Source organism: Lipotes vexillifer, unplaced genomic scaffold (assembly GCF_000442215.2).
Source record: "Lipotes vexillifer unplaced genomic scaffold, Lipotes_vexillifer_v1.1 scaffold531, whole genome shotgun sequence".
Taxonomy (NCBI): Eukaryota; Metazoa; Chordata; class Mammalia; order Artiodactyla; family Lipotidae; genus Lipotes; species Lipotes vexillifer.
Window position 1 is genome coordinate 121,907 of NW_006799583.1, and position 13,574 is coordinate 135,480.

Here is a 13,574-nt window from a genome sequence, read left to right on the forward strand (position 1 = left end):
CCCGCATCCCCTGCATCGGCAGGCGGACTCTCAACCACTGCGCCACCAGGGAAGCCCTAAAGAAAATCACTTTTGATTTCTCCTCAAATTAGAGAACAATCACTACCTAATTTGACTTTTTTTTCCATAAATTCAGAATTTGGAAAGATTAGCGATCTCCCTGCCAGATGAGATCTATCAAGCTAGTCTCTGAGCACAGCTGTGAGACATTGTATCTGCATGAATACACCAACCTCTATATCATCTGACTCTTGTTTCTCAAAGATACCATAAGGGACCATCAGGTTCCTTGCTGACTCCACATACCTGTGTGATCTGAAGTTAGCTGAGTACCATTTTGCTCAGAGAGGCCATGCTGAGAGAGGCCACCTCTGTGTTTAAGAATTCACAAGTCAGGACTTCCCTGGTGGTCCGGTGGTTAAGACTTTGCTTTCCAACGCAGGGGGTGAGGGTTTGATCCCTGGTCAGGGAGCAAAGATCCCAGATGCCTCACGGCCAGAAAACCAAAACATAAAACAGAAGCAATATTGTAACAAATTCAATAAAGACTTTAAAAATGGTCCACATCAAAAAAAAATCTTAAAAAAAAAAAAAGAATTTACAAGTCGTCTGTTTCCAAATCAACTTGTGTGTTTGGGTCCATGGTGAATATCATGTGCTTGAGTCATTGTTCTCTGATATCTAGCTCTTCCCCCTCTTGAAAATTGTGGCAACAACTATCTGATTCCCATTTCCTGGGACCTTTCTTACTCCTAAGTATTTATCAGCAGAGTTTCAGAGTTCCCAGATGTCTTTCATTTGAGCCTGGAATTCTGGACTCCTATCTACAGTGGAATTCGATTCTATATTTGTATGTATTCTACTCACTCTAGTGAGAAAGGTGGTCTTTTTAGATAAAGTAGAAAGTCAAATTTAGGAGCTCTGTTTTCCCTTTGCCATGTGATAACATCGTTCTTTCTGCTCCAAGAAGTAGGTCTACTCTTTCTTGATCTGCATGCTGCAAAGACAGCCACAAATTGTCGTGTTTTTATCTTCACATAGTCCTTGTTTTTTCAGGATGTGCTAGCCGTGGGATTTTCAATACATTAGTAACTTTCACTTTGGATTTTGGCTGTGAGCTCTTACTCAGAATTATTACTGGAGCTCCAAACATTTTAGTCATATTCCTGCCTTCTCTCTTCTTAGCTTGTTTTGCATGTTCTGCCAGATGATGGGCTCATTCAGCGCCCGCTCGTCCGTCACCAGAAAGTGACTTCAATCCCTAACTCCTGAGATCTTTTCAGAGGTGTGATGGAGAGCTCTGAGGATTTCCAGCTTGCTAAAATAGCTTGACGTGTCCCCCAAATGAAGCTCATCCACCCCCATTCTCCTCCGTTGCACAGCCCTTGGGGACGTTTGACAAGAATTTATTGAGCATTGACTCTCTGCCAAGGATATGGATACAGTGATAAGCAAAAACAAAAGTGCTCCCTTGTGGAAAGTATGGTCTAGTGGGCGAGAAAGACATCAATCACATAATCATACTAATCAATCACATAATCATACTAATGATCATACTAATCATACTAATCATACTAATCATACTAATAGAATCATACTAATCATACTAATCATACTAATCATACTAATCATAATAATAATACTTCTTCTGTGAAGAAGAGAAATGCATTGCAATGAATGAGAACCTCCCATAGGGTGATTCAATCTGGTCAAGGGAAGGTGGGTGGAAGATTTTCCTAAGGAAGTGACTCATGAGCTGAGGTAACTAGTAAAGAGTGAAGGAAAGAGCGTTCAAGACAGAAGGAATAGCAAATGCAAGTGCCCAGTGTCAGGAGGGAGCATGGCAAGCTCAAGGGCTTTTAGAGAAAGAAGTCCAGTGTGGTTGGAATTTAGGAGGCATATCTTCCCACAACTGACGTTTCAATATCCTAATGTGGTCACTGTCCTCTGATGACTTTGAGATTTTTTAGGCACTCCTTGTAAATAATTTATTTAAAAGTTGGGTAAGGCTAGTCATGTTGTCAGTCGCTGGAGGAGCCATTCACTCACAGTCAGTTTCTTGTGTCCAAATCTATGTGTTTGTATTCAAAAATGGAATTATAAAGTGTCAGAACTAGATGAGACCTACAAGATTACTTAGTGCCGAGTTCCTGGATAACAGATGAAAGAATTCAAGTCTGAAACATCCAAACAATAAATTGCTTCTCAGAATGGATGTTTTCTTAGGATGGCTCACTTGCAGCTTGTTTTTCACCTCCAGAAAAAAACATTGCCATTAGAAAATTTTGTTTCAGTTTTCAGCATACTGCTGGCCTGAAGGGCTAAGCAAGACATTCGGAAGCATGTGATATGGTCACTCCATTTCAGTGAGGAAAATGCATTTGAGCTCAGAACATAATTACTGAGCTCCCACTTGTGTTAGGAGGTATAGATACAAAATGAGTAGATGTGTTGTCTGCCCTCTGAGGTTCTTTCTGTGGGGTGGGAGAGATAGCCCGTAAATAATAGCAAATGGGCTCCAAAACTGGAGTATGCCCAGGGCATTATGGGAGCACAGAGAATGGCCACTTAGCTTAAGACGGAGATTTAGGCAAACTTCCTATGGGAGGTGATGCCTGAGCTGAGTGTGGAAAGTTAAAAGCTGAATAAAATTAAGTAGGGTGTTTAGGTCGGGCGCAGACTTGAACAAAATCTGAGAAGTGTGAAAGTCCCTGGTGAATCTGTGGGTGGAGTGGAAAACTACTAGAATTTTTGTAGTACTAGAGCCTAAAGATTGAAGTATGGTGGAAGAATAAGGCCAGAGGGGTTGACAGAAATGAAGTTATGCAAGGCTTAACATTCTTGAGAAGTATGAATTCTGTATCACTTAGGATTTGGCACCATTGCCTGTCACAGGAAATATAAAATGACAGTGGCTTAAACTAAATAGAAATGTATTTCTCTTCCCTGTAAAGAATCTGGAGGTAAGGTGTCCAGCTCTGCCATTAAGTCTCCATGGAGTCCTCAGGGACGCAGATTTCTATCTTTTCTATTCTGCCGTCTCCAAGGTCACCTCATGGTCTAAGATGGTTGCTGCAGCTCCAGAAGTCATCTCTGTATTCCAGTTCCAGGCAGTAAGAAGGGCAAAGGACACTCCTTCCAGCTGAGTCGGCTCTCTTTAAGGATCCTTCCTGAACTTCCACACAATACTTACCATGGAATTGTCCAGAACTTGGTCACATGGCTGTACCTAGCTTCAGTGAAGGCTAGGAAATTACTACATGGCTATGTTCTAACTAAAAATTGAGTTTCTCTTATTAAGGAAAAAGAAGGAGAATAGTTATTTGATAGAAAACCTGCACTGTCAGGTACAAATTTCATACCAGGAAATTTGGCTTTATGTAGCAGGTAAAGGAGAGTCTTTGAAGAATTTTCAGCAAGTTGCATGACATGAGTGAGTGGATTTATGTTTTACATGTATTTGGCAGGGGTGGGGGGAGTGTGTGGACATGTGCATGTGGGCAGCAGGGGAAGGTTCAGTGTGTGGCTGTTACGGTGCTCTGGGTAAGAAGATAAGGAGGCTCTGAACTAAGATATTAATGGTAGGGCTGAGGAGAAGGGCATACATATATGAGATACCAGCAAGTAGAACAGACAGGGCTTAGTGACTAGGTGGACCCAGGGCATGAATGAGAAACCTGGGGTCATTGCTAGGTGTTTAGTTAGAAGTTTGAATAGATGATGGATGGTACCGTTAGCTAGGAGAGACGATGAACTAGGAAGAGATCTCAGCAGAAGATGAAGATGAGAACTAGAAACATAAGATGTCAGGACTTGAGACACATTCCAGTGGAAATGCTAAATGGGCAGATGGGTTTGAGTCTGAAGCCCAGTGAAGGGGGGCCGGAACTAAATATTTGGAAGTCATCAGGACATAGCTGTTAGTTCAGATCATAGGACTGGATGAGATCATCCAACAACAGTGTCTTAAATGGAACACTGAGCTAAAGACAGAACCCTAGGGAATCAGGCCCCTTTGGAAAGCTGCCTAAAATTGGCTCTGTGGTTACACAAAATACCGATATACTGCATCATTTAGAGTATGTGTCCCCAAAGTAAAATTCCATTTAAAATATAATGCTACAAAAAAATAGAAAAGCATCACTTATTTTAAAGTAAGTTTGAGAGGCAGCATATATTCTTTGAACTGAAAGAGTGCTGGGCATGGTTTTCAGAAGGACCTAGGTGCTAGTCCCAGCCCTGCTTCATGCTGGTCCTGAGGATGTGGGTGGGTTGCTGAACACTCTGAGCCTGTTTGCCCTTCTGTCCAATGGGGTACCATTGACATAGCTTTCCTGTAGGGTGTTGATGAAGCTCCAGTCAGGTGGAAATGGAAATGTGAAAGCTCTTTGAAACATGCCACGTCGATAGAGATTATTCTTTGCATACATGCTATCAGCAGATTTGCACTTTCTCTGTAGCATAGGCTTGAGCTGAAATTTTGCTCATGATGTGTCCTCAAAAATAGAGAATTCTTCACAGAAATTGGAGTTGTGGCTTGTAAAATTCAACCCTCTGAAGACCAATCTTTTTTGGAGGCATGGGGATCGTCAAATAATCCTTTATTAAATTATTTTTCTTTGTAGTTCTTGTAGCTGGGAATTTCACCACACAACTGTTGATGTCATCTGTGATGTTGTGAGGGGGGCAGCCATCAACATTGCAGCCCACAGATGGGCAGTCCCCAGGATATCTTTAATGCTTCCAAAGAGTTCTCTAGCTAAAGATGGATGCCACATCTGTCATGCAATGTTGACAATCTCATCAAAAGTGATGCAGCCACTCTGTTTGATGTTTTTCTGCTTCCTTCTGTCTCTTGGTGATTCCTTGAGGGCTTTGATGACCAGAGGCAGAGGCAGAAGGTACCATCTTAATCTGGGCCTGTCTGTTCTGAATGGTCAGTTTCACTGTAATCTTCAGACCCTTCCAATCACCAGTTGTCTTGGTGATGTCATTACCAACCTTTTTTGGAGACAGACCCAGGGGGCCGATCTTGGGGACTAGAGCAGATGTGGCACCAAATTCCCCATCAGTGCACCTCAGGTATACGACTTTGATCTCATTGGGGTTGAACTTAGGCAGCATGGTGGAGGCGGCTGGTGTCAGATGAACCGGGATTCGGGATGAATGAAGAAAGTTGCACCCTGGCCTCCTCTGAGCCAAAAGCTGAAAGGGGACCAGTCTTTTTACAGTAAACTAAATCTGATTATGCTTTCCTTTCAAGCCAAATAATTTTCTTTGCATTTTAGCCATATTTTGATATCATGTATAGTTAATATAATTACCATGTACTTATCATAAGTCCTTAAGATAGTTTCTTAGGAAGCCCTGGAGCATTGGGGACAGATTGTAAAACTTGAAGACTATACTGTTGCATTTTGTTTAAATGTCAGCTGCCTCTCTAATGTATGGGGGAAACAGTCGAACTCATTTTGAGTTTACTTTTTCTGGTATTGAAGCAAATTTTTTTTTTTGTTCATTTGAGGGGCGATTCAAGAACATTTTTGGACCATCACTGGAGTAAATATCCTGGTACAATTTCTCCAAGGATCCAGATTAATGACAGAAAGAAATTTCAGCCCTGAAACACTTTGTTTCTGTACTTCACTTATTAGATCAGAATACTGATCCTGGCATATATCATCAGTGTTTGACCTTTGCATGAACAAAGGCTGTGGTTATTTGGGACTAATTGATATATGTGTTAATTGATTCCGCTGGCTAATGAAATCAGACCACCAGTCTTGCTGTATTCCCCACCAAATTGATCCAGCAATCTACTGCTTTATTATAATTAAACACAATCTTGGATTCATTTGCTAAGCTGTAAAAATATAATTGTTGATCTTTAGGTACCAGATGAACACTGCCATTTGTAAAAAGTGATTCAGTTGTACAGCTAAACAAATGCCTATGAAATGCCTACTTAATGCAAAGCTTTATGTCACACCCTCAGAGACTAAAAGAAGAATAAAGGAAGGCCCCACCCTCTAGCTTGGGTTACTTATTCATTCCTTTCACACTTAGGTGTTGAGTACACATCGTGGGCCAGGCACTGTTCAAAGCTCTGGAAATAGAGCTGACAAAACCACCTACCCTCCAGGAGCTTAAATTCTAGCACAGGTAGTCAGACAAGCAAAAAGTAAGTATATTGAGTATCGGGGTGATAAACTCCGTGGAGAAAAAGCTATGTCAGGGAAGATAAAGTTTGAGGAGAATGGTTTTACTGTTTACACAGAGGATTAAGAAAGGCTTCTCTTGTAAGGGCTCTTTGAGCAGATGAGCAGAGACCTAAGGACGCAAGGAAACAGGCTATCTATGAATAACGGGGGGAAAAGCATTCCGGGTGGAAGGAATGGCAGGGACACTGTGGGAGGGGCATGTGCTCTTCGAGGTCAAGGATGGCTGGACAGAGAGGTATGGGGCAGAGCAGAGGAGTTGATCCAAGCTCTCTCCCTGATTCTGCCACACAGAATAATAGCCATGTGTGCTGAGCATTTATCTCATGAGGACAGACACCTCTGTAAAGGAGTTGCACCTATTTAATTTTGCCTTCTTATGACATCTCTCCAAGGAAATGGTGTCATCCTTCTTTTACAGATAAGGAAACTTGAGGCTCTGGGAAGTAACTTGCTCAAGGTCATGCAGCCTGTGGTGGAACTCTGTCATCCCACCTCAGCTTTGAATCCAGGAAGGTGCCAGTTCCTCCATCCTCCAGGCCTTGGAACATGCATTTCCCTTTGCCTGGAACGCTTCTCCCTCTCTCTGCCAAGGGAATGCCTGCTGATCCCTGCAGTCTCTGCTTAGTTTGTCACCTCTAATGGGAAATTCTCCTGGACCCCCTTGCCCCCCACCTCTATCTGGGTTGGGTGCCCACCCTCTCTGCTTGCACGGTGTCCTGTAATACCCTTCCCTCAGCATCCTTCCTGGCCTATGCCTCTCTGCGTATGGGCCGCCTCGTGAGAGCAGGGACCATGCCTCTTTAACCCAGTATCTACCACTATTATACTGGTCCAAACCCATGATTTGCTGAGAAATCAAGGTAGTGTTTTGTTTGTTTGTTTGTTTGTTTTAATAAATGAATGCCTTTTGAGAATTTGACCTACTGAGAAGAATGTTTGAGCATCCATAATAGTATTTTTCAAATGATCGTTTTAATTCTTATGGATTTTAAAATTTTGGATTTTCATTTTGATGATAACATACATCTTTCACTCACTATAAAGATAAAATTTCTTCCTTGTGATTGTAATTCTCAAGTGAAAGATATTTCATAGGAAAAGACGTGTCTATCAGTGTTTCTTCACATGTTCTTTCAAAAGGAGCTGTACCGTACTTGGGTTTGAGAAACAGTGGTGGTCTCTGCCATGACCCTTCTACACTGGATGACTTAGATCCATAGAATTTGTAGAAAATTTAAGTTGTGTACTTTTCTGCTTTAGGTGATGCTAATTCCTCTCAGATTTACATCAGGTCTGTCTGCTATGTTCAGAGGACTTCAACAGTAAATCTGTTCCATTTTTTTATGCCTTTCTGCTAAAAGGAAAGGTAAAAACTTGTTCAAGATCATTTTTACAAACCAGACATTGTTTTGTAAGTTCCTTAAACCTATCATGTATATTTTACCTATATGACTATGTTAGAAATCCTGGTGATTTCACTTTGTTTACAGTTATGTGTAAGTTATCGAATACCGGCTGTACAAAGATATTTTTCTCATAAAGATGTGTATATACAGTCTTGGGTATATGGGTATACATTCGTTAGTGAGAGCAATGATTTTCCCCTGTGATTTTTATTTTTAAAATAAAATTGATTCTTCTCTAATTACGAAAGTAATGTATAGTAACTGTTGAAAATTTAAAATTAAATAAGCTATAACCCTACCACTGAAAGATAATCATTTTCTTCAGATATATTTCCTTAGAGTTTTAACATGTATTTACTTTAAAAAAAAAAAAAAGAAACAAAATTGAGGTCATACTATATATACATTTTTAACCTGATTTTTTTTTTTCACTTAATTTGTCATGACCGTTTTCCCCTATCATGAAAGTCATTTACATTCTCTTTTAAACCTAATATTACATGATACAGAGTGGTCTACCATATGGACCTACTTAATTTATAGTACATTTAAGTTGCTTTATTAATAATGGTGAATTTATTATATCCTTGTACACATCTGTTTGGATCAGTCTTCGATTCTTTTCCTGGAACAGATTCCTGGAGGTATTACTGCTGAGTCAAAAGGCATGCGTGTTGTTATAACTTTTTTTCCTGGGGTTTGAGGGACCTGGGTGCCAGTTCTGCCTTGCCACTTGCCAGCTGTGCAATTTTGAGCAAGTTATGTAACCGCTATAAGCCTCAGTTTCTTCACTGATAAAATGCAGATCCTAGAAATGCACACCTGAGTGGTGCATGTGAGGCCTTTAGCCCAGAGCCTGGCATGTAGTACATGCTCAGTAATGTTCACTTTTTGAACATTCTTTGGAAAAATGCATCAAAGCACATGTTTTAATGATGAGTGTTGGTGTTACCCAGTGGGTTGTATTTGTCTTTCCACTTCACTCCACCACCCCCCCCTGTAGATCTTAAGTGTACAATTTGGTAGGTTTTGATGAGTGTACACAATATGTAATCAATTCTCTAAATAACAGATAGAGCGTTTCCCTCATCCCAGAAAGTTTCCTTGTGCTCCTTTCAGTTAATCCCTAATCACCCCAATAGGCAACCAGTGTTGATTCTATATAGATAGTATAGCATGTGAATATCCATATTAGGATCCTGAAAATAAAACCACTTCTCAGTAACGTCCTTGTGAGTATAAGAGGATGGGGTTCTTTAAGGTGACTTTGTGAGTGTAGTGATGGTCATGGTTCAGAAGAAACTCCCCAGAAGACCTCATTCCTTGTCAGCTTTACTCTCTGTAGAGAAAACAGTTCAAGAGGATAAACATCAGCACATCAACAGTGGTTGTCTGAGTATCTGAGGGAATGTAGGTGGTTTTTATTTTCCTTTTAATGCTTTTCAAATGTTCTACATTGAACAAACATTGTCTTTTTAATCACTAAAAGTATTATTTTCAAAAGGGAATCTCAAATATGATATTGAATATACCCCAATACGAGTTTTTCAACATGATTATATCAAAAATAGGTACCTTGCTGCTGCTGTACCAGTTAAGCTCTGTCAAGCCTTGGCCTTCAGGCTGTGATCACTCCTTGTCTGTGAGTCATCATCCTAGTCTACTCAGGCTACCATAATGATCACCATAGACTGGATGACTTAAACAACAGAAATTTATGTCTATACTTGTAAAATCTGGGAAGTCCAAGAGCAAGATGCTGGCCATTTTGGTGTCTGGTGTGGCCTGTCTTCCTGGTTTGCAGACAGCCACCTTCCTGCTGTATCTTCACGTGCCTGGTGGAGAAGAGATAAGAAGCAAGCTCTCTAACGTCTCTTCTTATAAAGGCACAAATCCCATCATGGGGGACGCACCCTCATGACGTTATCTAACCTGAATTACTTCCCAGAGGCCCTATCTCCAAATATGGGGTGGTCAGGGCTTCAACATATGAATTTGGGAGGTATGCAACCATTCAGTCCATCGCAGTGGTTCATTCATACATTTATTCAATTTTTGACATTTTCTATTATGTGAAGCAAGGTGCTTTGCAACTACTTGATAGTACAAAATCTACCTGGAAATAATTTCAGCCCTGAGGAGAATAGTACCTGCTGGAGTGGAACACAGCATGGACTGACGCGAGAGAACAGCTGAGGATTAGATGAGGGCATTGTCATTCTTTTGGCTCACTGAGCCGTGTATGTTAGTCTTGGAGGGTATGTTTTCCAGTTGTGTTGAGACCAAATCCTCCTCCTGGATCCCAGTACTGAAGCCTGGCAGGAGAAATAGCTAAGCGGAACGTGGTATTACTGTTTGCCTTTTGATAAATAGTCTGCCTGAAGGTGGAATTTTTTCCATTGTCTTGCAAACGTCAAATTTTACTTATCAGCAAACTTCCTAAGAAGAAATATAACTTGGTGCAAGCACCCTGTTACCATTTGGCAAAAATGCCCAGACACTGATGAATTTCTGGGTTCAGCTGCAAAGAAAAGTGAGTGAAACTGACAGGCAAACTGCCCCAACACCTTGGAGAATGACATCACTGAGGGATCCGGTTCCCAGAGTGTGTGCATGGTGCTCAAAATGGGAAGGTGGCAGTTTGACTGTATGACCTTTCATTTCTCTTTCCTCCCTTGGCACTGCTCCTCCAGCCTTCAGAATATCCCTCCAAACCTGCTTTTTCACGTATAGAATCTCTGTCCTACATTCTTGATATTTCCCTGATGCATGTCCCACTGACACAATTTTTGAGCCTTGGGATTGGAAGGGAGTTCACAGTTATATACCCTTCTTTTTCAAAGCATGAATACCTAATAGCCTGCTGAGTGGTCATTTTGTCTATATTTAAACACCTCCAAACAAAAAGGAACTTGTTCCCTCCACTTTTAGGCATCAATGACTTGGAAATTTCACCTTTGTATCGACCCAAACAGTATCTCTCATTCACTGGTTCTGAACCACCTATAAGGAGGAAACTGAAAAAGCACAAATCTTCTAAAAGAAAGCCTTTCAGATATTTGGAGGCAATCTGGTTCTTCCAATGTAGTTTACCTGTCAAAGAAGGAAATATGATTAGTGTGATATTGTTCATTCTGGTTATCTTTTTGCAATCACTGATTTCTGAGCAATCATAAGCCATCCATGTAATTTTTCATTTTTGATTCAGTATCTGTTTGATGTGTTACATTCTTCTTCTCTAGTAAAATCAGCAGCATCATAACTAGTAATTGGTTAACTCAAATGAGTTGTGATGTTAATAGCTCATGTTATTCCTCTTAAATAAGACTTGGGCTTTAGTTGAATTTTGTTGATGCTGATTATAGGGGTAGCAGGCACGGTGGGAAGTTGATTGTTGATGTGACTTTAGAACAGACTCTTCTGTGCTTCCCTGGTGGCGCAGTGGTTGAGCGTCCGCCTGCCGATGCAGGGGACGCGGGTTCGTGCCCCGGTCCGGGAGGATCCCACGTGCCGCGGAGCGGCTGGTCCCATGAGCCATGACCGTTGAGCCTGCGCGTCCGGGAGCCTGTGCTCCGCAATGGGAGAGGCCACAACAGTGAGAGGCCCACGTACCGCAAAGACAAAAAAAAAAAAAAAAAAGAATAGGCTCTTCAGGAGCGCGGTCCATCTACCCGAAGGAAAAAAAAAAAAAAAAAAAAAAAGAATAGGCTCTTCAGAGTTTCCTTTTGCAAAGGTGAGGCAGAGGATGAGCACAGGTGTGGGGATGGGGGAGATGAAGACCTGAACACCTCGAGTTAGAGGTACCGGTGGAACGCCTAGTCAACTGACCCATCTCAAAGTTGAAAAAACCAGGCTAACGTTGAAGACAGTGGCCATAGGCTCCAGGTTGATTGCGTGGCAACAGTGTGCAAATGAGACAGTATTGACTTACAGTTAAGAGCAAGGCTTTGGAATCAAACTTGGATTTGAAACTTACCTCCACAGTGTACTAGCTCTGTGATACTGGATAAACTCTTTAATTCCTCTAAGTCTCAGTTTCCTAATCCATAACATGGGGATGACAGTTCTGCTTAGCCCATGAGGTTATTTTGAGAATTCAGTTCATGCTGCTTGTTTATCCCCATATCTGATATCAGTTAATTCTCCATACATGTTATCAGTTATAAAGAAGAAAATGATCCAGGGAAGAAACTTGAACAGTGAACCCATTTAAGCGGTGGACAGATTTAATAAGGAAAGGTTAAATAAATTACAGTATACCCTGCAGAATATTATACAACTATTGAAAGAATGAATGAGTTAGATTTACATTTATTCACCTGGGTAGTTTTTTCCTGATAGATAAATCAGTGAGAAAAATAAGTTAAATGGTTCATATGCTCATTTAAGTCCCATTTTTTGCTTAAAAAAAAAAAGGTAGCAAAACCCAACTGTACATAGATACGTGCATGGAAGAAGTTGTAGGAGAGCAGATACAAAACAAGTCTGGGATGGGGTGGACAGTTCTTAATTTTTCGATAGGTATCTTCATAGCGTATCACACTGATTGTAGTGAGAATGTGTTACCTTTGTGATTTTTGAGAACCAATATTTTTAAATGAAATAAGCAAAAGGAGTGGGGGATGGGCAGAGGAAGAGGAGAAATCAGTCAGTAGGGAGTGAAAGGGAATTGTCAGCAAGGGAAGAGATGTTCTCCAGGGGGTGCAGGATGAAGAGCCAAGATCCTCAGGCTCTTTCTCTCATTTGTCACGGCTCTATCAGGGCTTGGCATCCAGAGCTTTGGTTTCCTTGTTCATTTTCATTTGGTATCCCTCCACTTCTGGCACATGGTATAGCAATATTTCTTCTTTCTTCTCTTCATTTCTGTTTTATTTCTAGCTACTGAGCTTGTCCAGAGGAACACATTGGGGGAGATAAATGATCTGAAGATGGGTATCAACAGGCTATTAGTTATTGACTAAAGAGCAGTGTTGATGTAACTTAATTAGATGAGTTAATGCATACATATGATTAAAAAAAAAAAGAAATGTTGTCTAAAAAGATCACAGTGAAAGCTAAGTCCAACTTCCTGATTTCTCTTTCTCAAGACAACCAGTTACCCATTGCTTGTATGTCCTGCCAGAAATGGTTTACATATACACAAGCTCTGTGTTTCCTACCGAAAAACAAATGGTGCTATAGGATACACTTGAAGATTTCCTAAGCCTTTTGAAAGACCAGCTATAAACTCCTGTAAAAAAGCTAGCAGTTTTGAGACTCCTCCTCTTTTCCAAGCAGGGTCTGTGGGTGAGGGTTCAAACCTGCAAAGAATTCTGCTCTTATTGGAGAAACTGTTCAGGTCTTGTTGAGATCATGCAACAGGCTTATAAAAGTTTATTGCAGTTATATAGCTACAAAGAGAAATTTATTTCCAGTCCCACACGTCGTGCAGCTGCATCAGTGGTTATGTTTATAAGGGGATTAAGGAGCAGCGGCACTCACGTCCACGCTGGCTGCATGGTGCTCACTTTGCTTTGGTGCAGTGTGGTCATTTACCAGCAGCTTCTCAAACCCCTTTCTCTGCAAAGCACTGGAGCAGGCACTGGCAAAGGGAGGAAAAATCTCTGTAAACATGTGGAAGCCTTCCAGATCTTGTGAATTAAGCAAGAGCGGGTGTTAAATCTTCGTTTAATCCAAGCAATGAGAAGCCAGCCCCTCCCAAGTTTGCCCTTAGTGAGGATTTTAACACTCCTTTGACAAAGAAATGGGACGGAGCAATAGAGGAAAGCAGGTGATAGTGAGTCATGAAATTCACCCTTTAGAAGAACAGCTCTTGCCATCATGAGCCCTTCCTGAGTGAGGTACCCAGGGCTCTTGTGTTAATTCTTGAAGGAAGGGAGGGAGGGAGGGAAGGAGGAAGGAAGACCAGTTTTTTTGGTTAGTGTGTGTTTGTTGTAATTCCTACACT

General features: G+C 41.2%; 1 protein-coding gene and 1 pseudogene across 1 annotated transcript in view; one reads left to right on the forward strand and one right to left on the reverse strand.

Annotated features, from left to right (window-relative positions):
• Nucleotides 1-13,574, forward strand: part of PRKCH (protein kinase C eta) — a 154,001-nt gene that overhangs the window by 94,485 nt on the left and 45,942 nt on the right. The window lies entirely within an intron of this gene.
• LOC103074583 (60S ribosomal protein L12 pseudogene) lies at nucleotides 4,516-5,193 on the reverse strand (annotated as a pseudogene).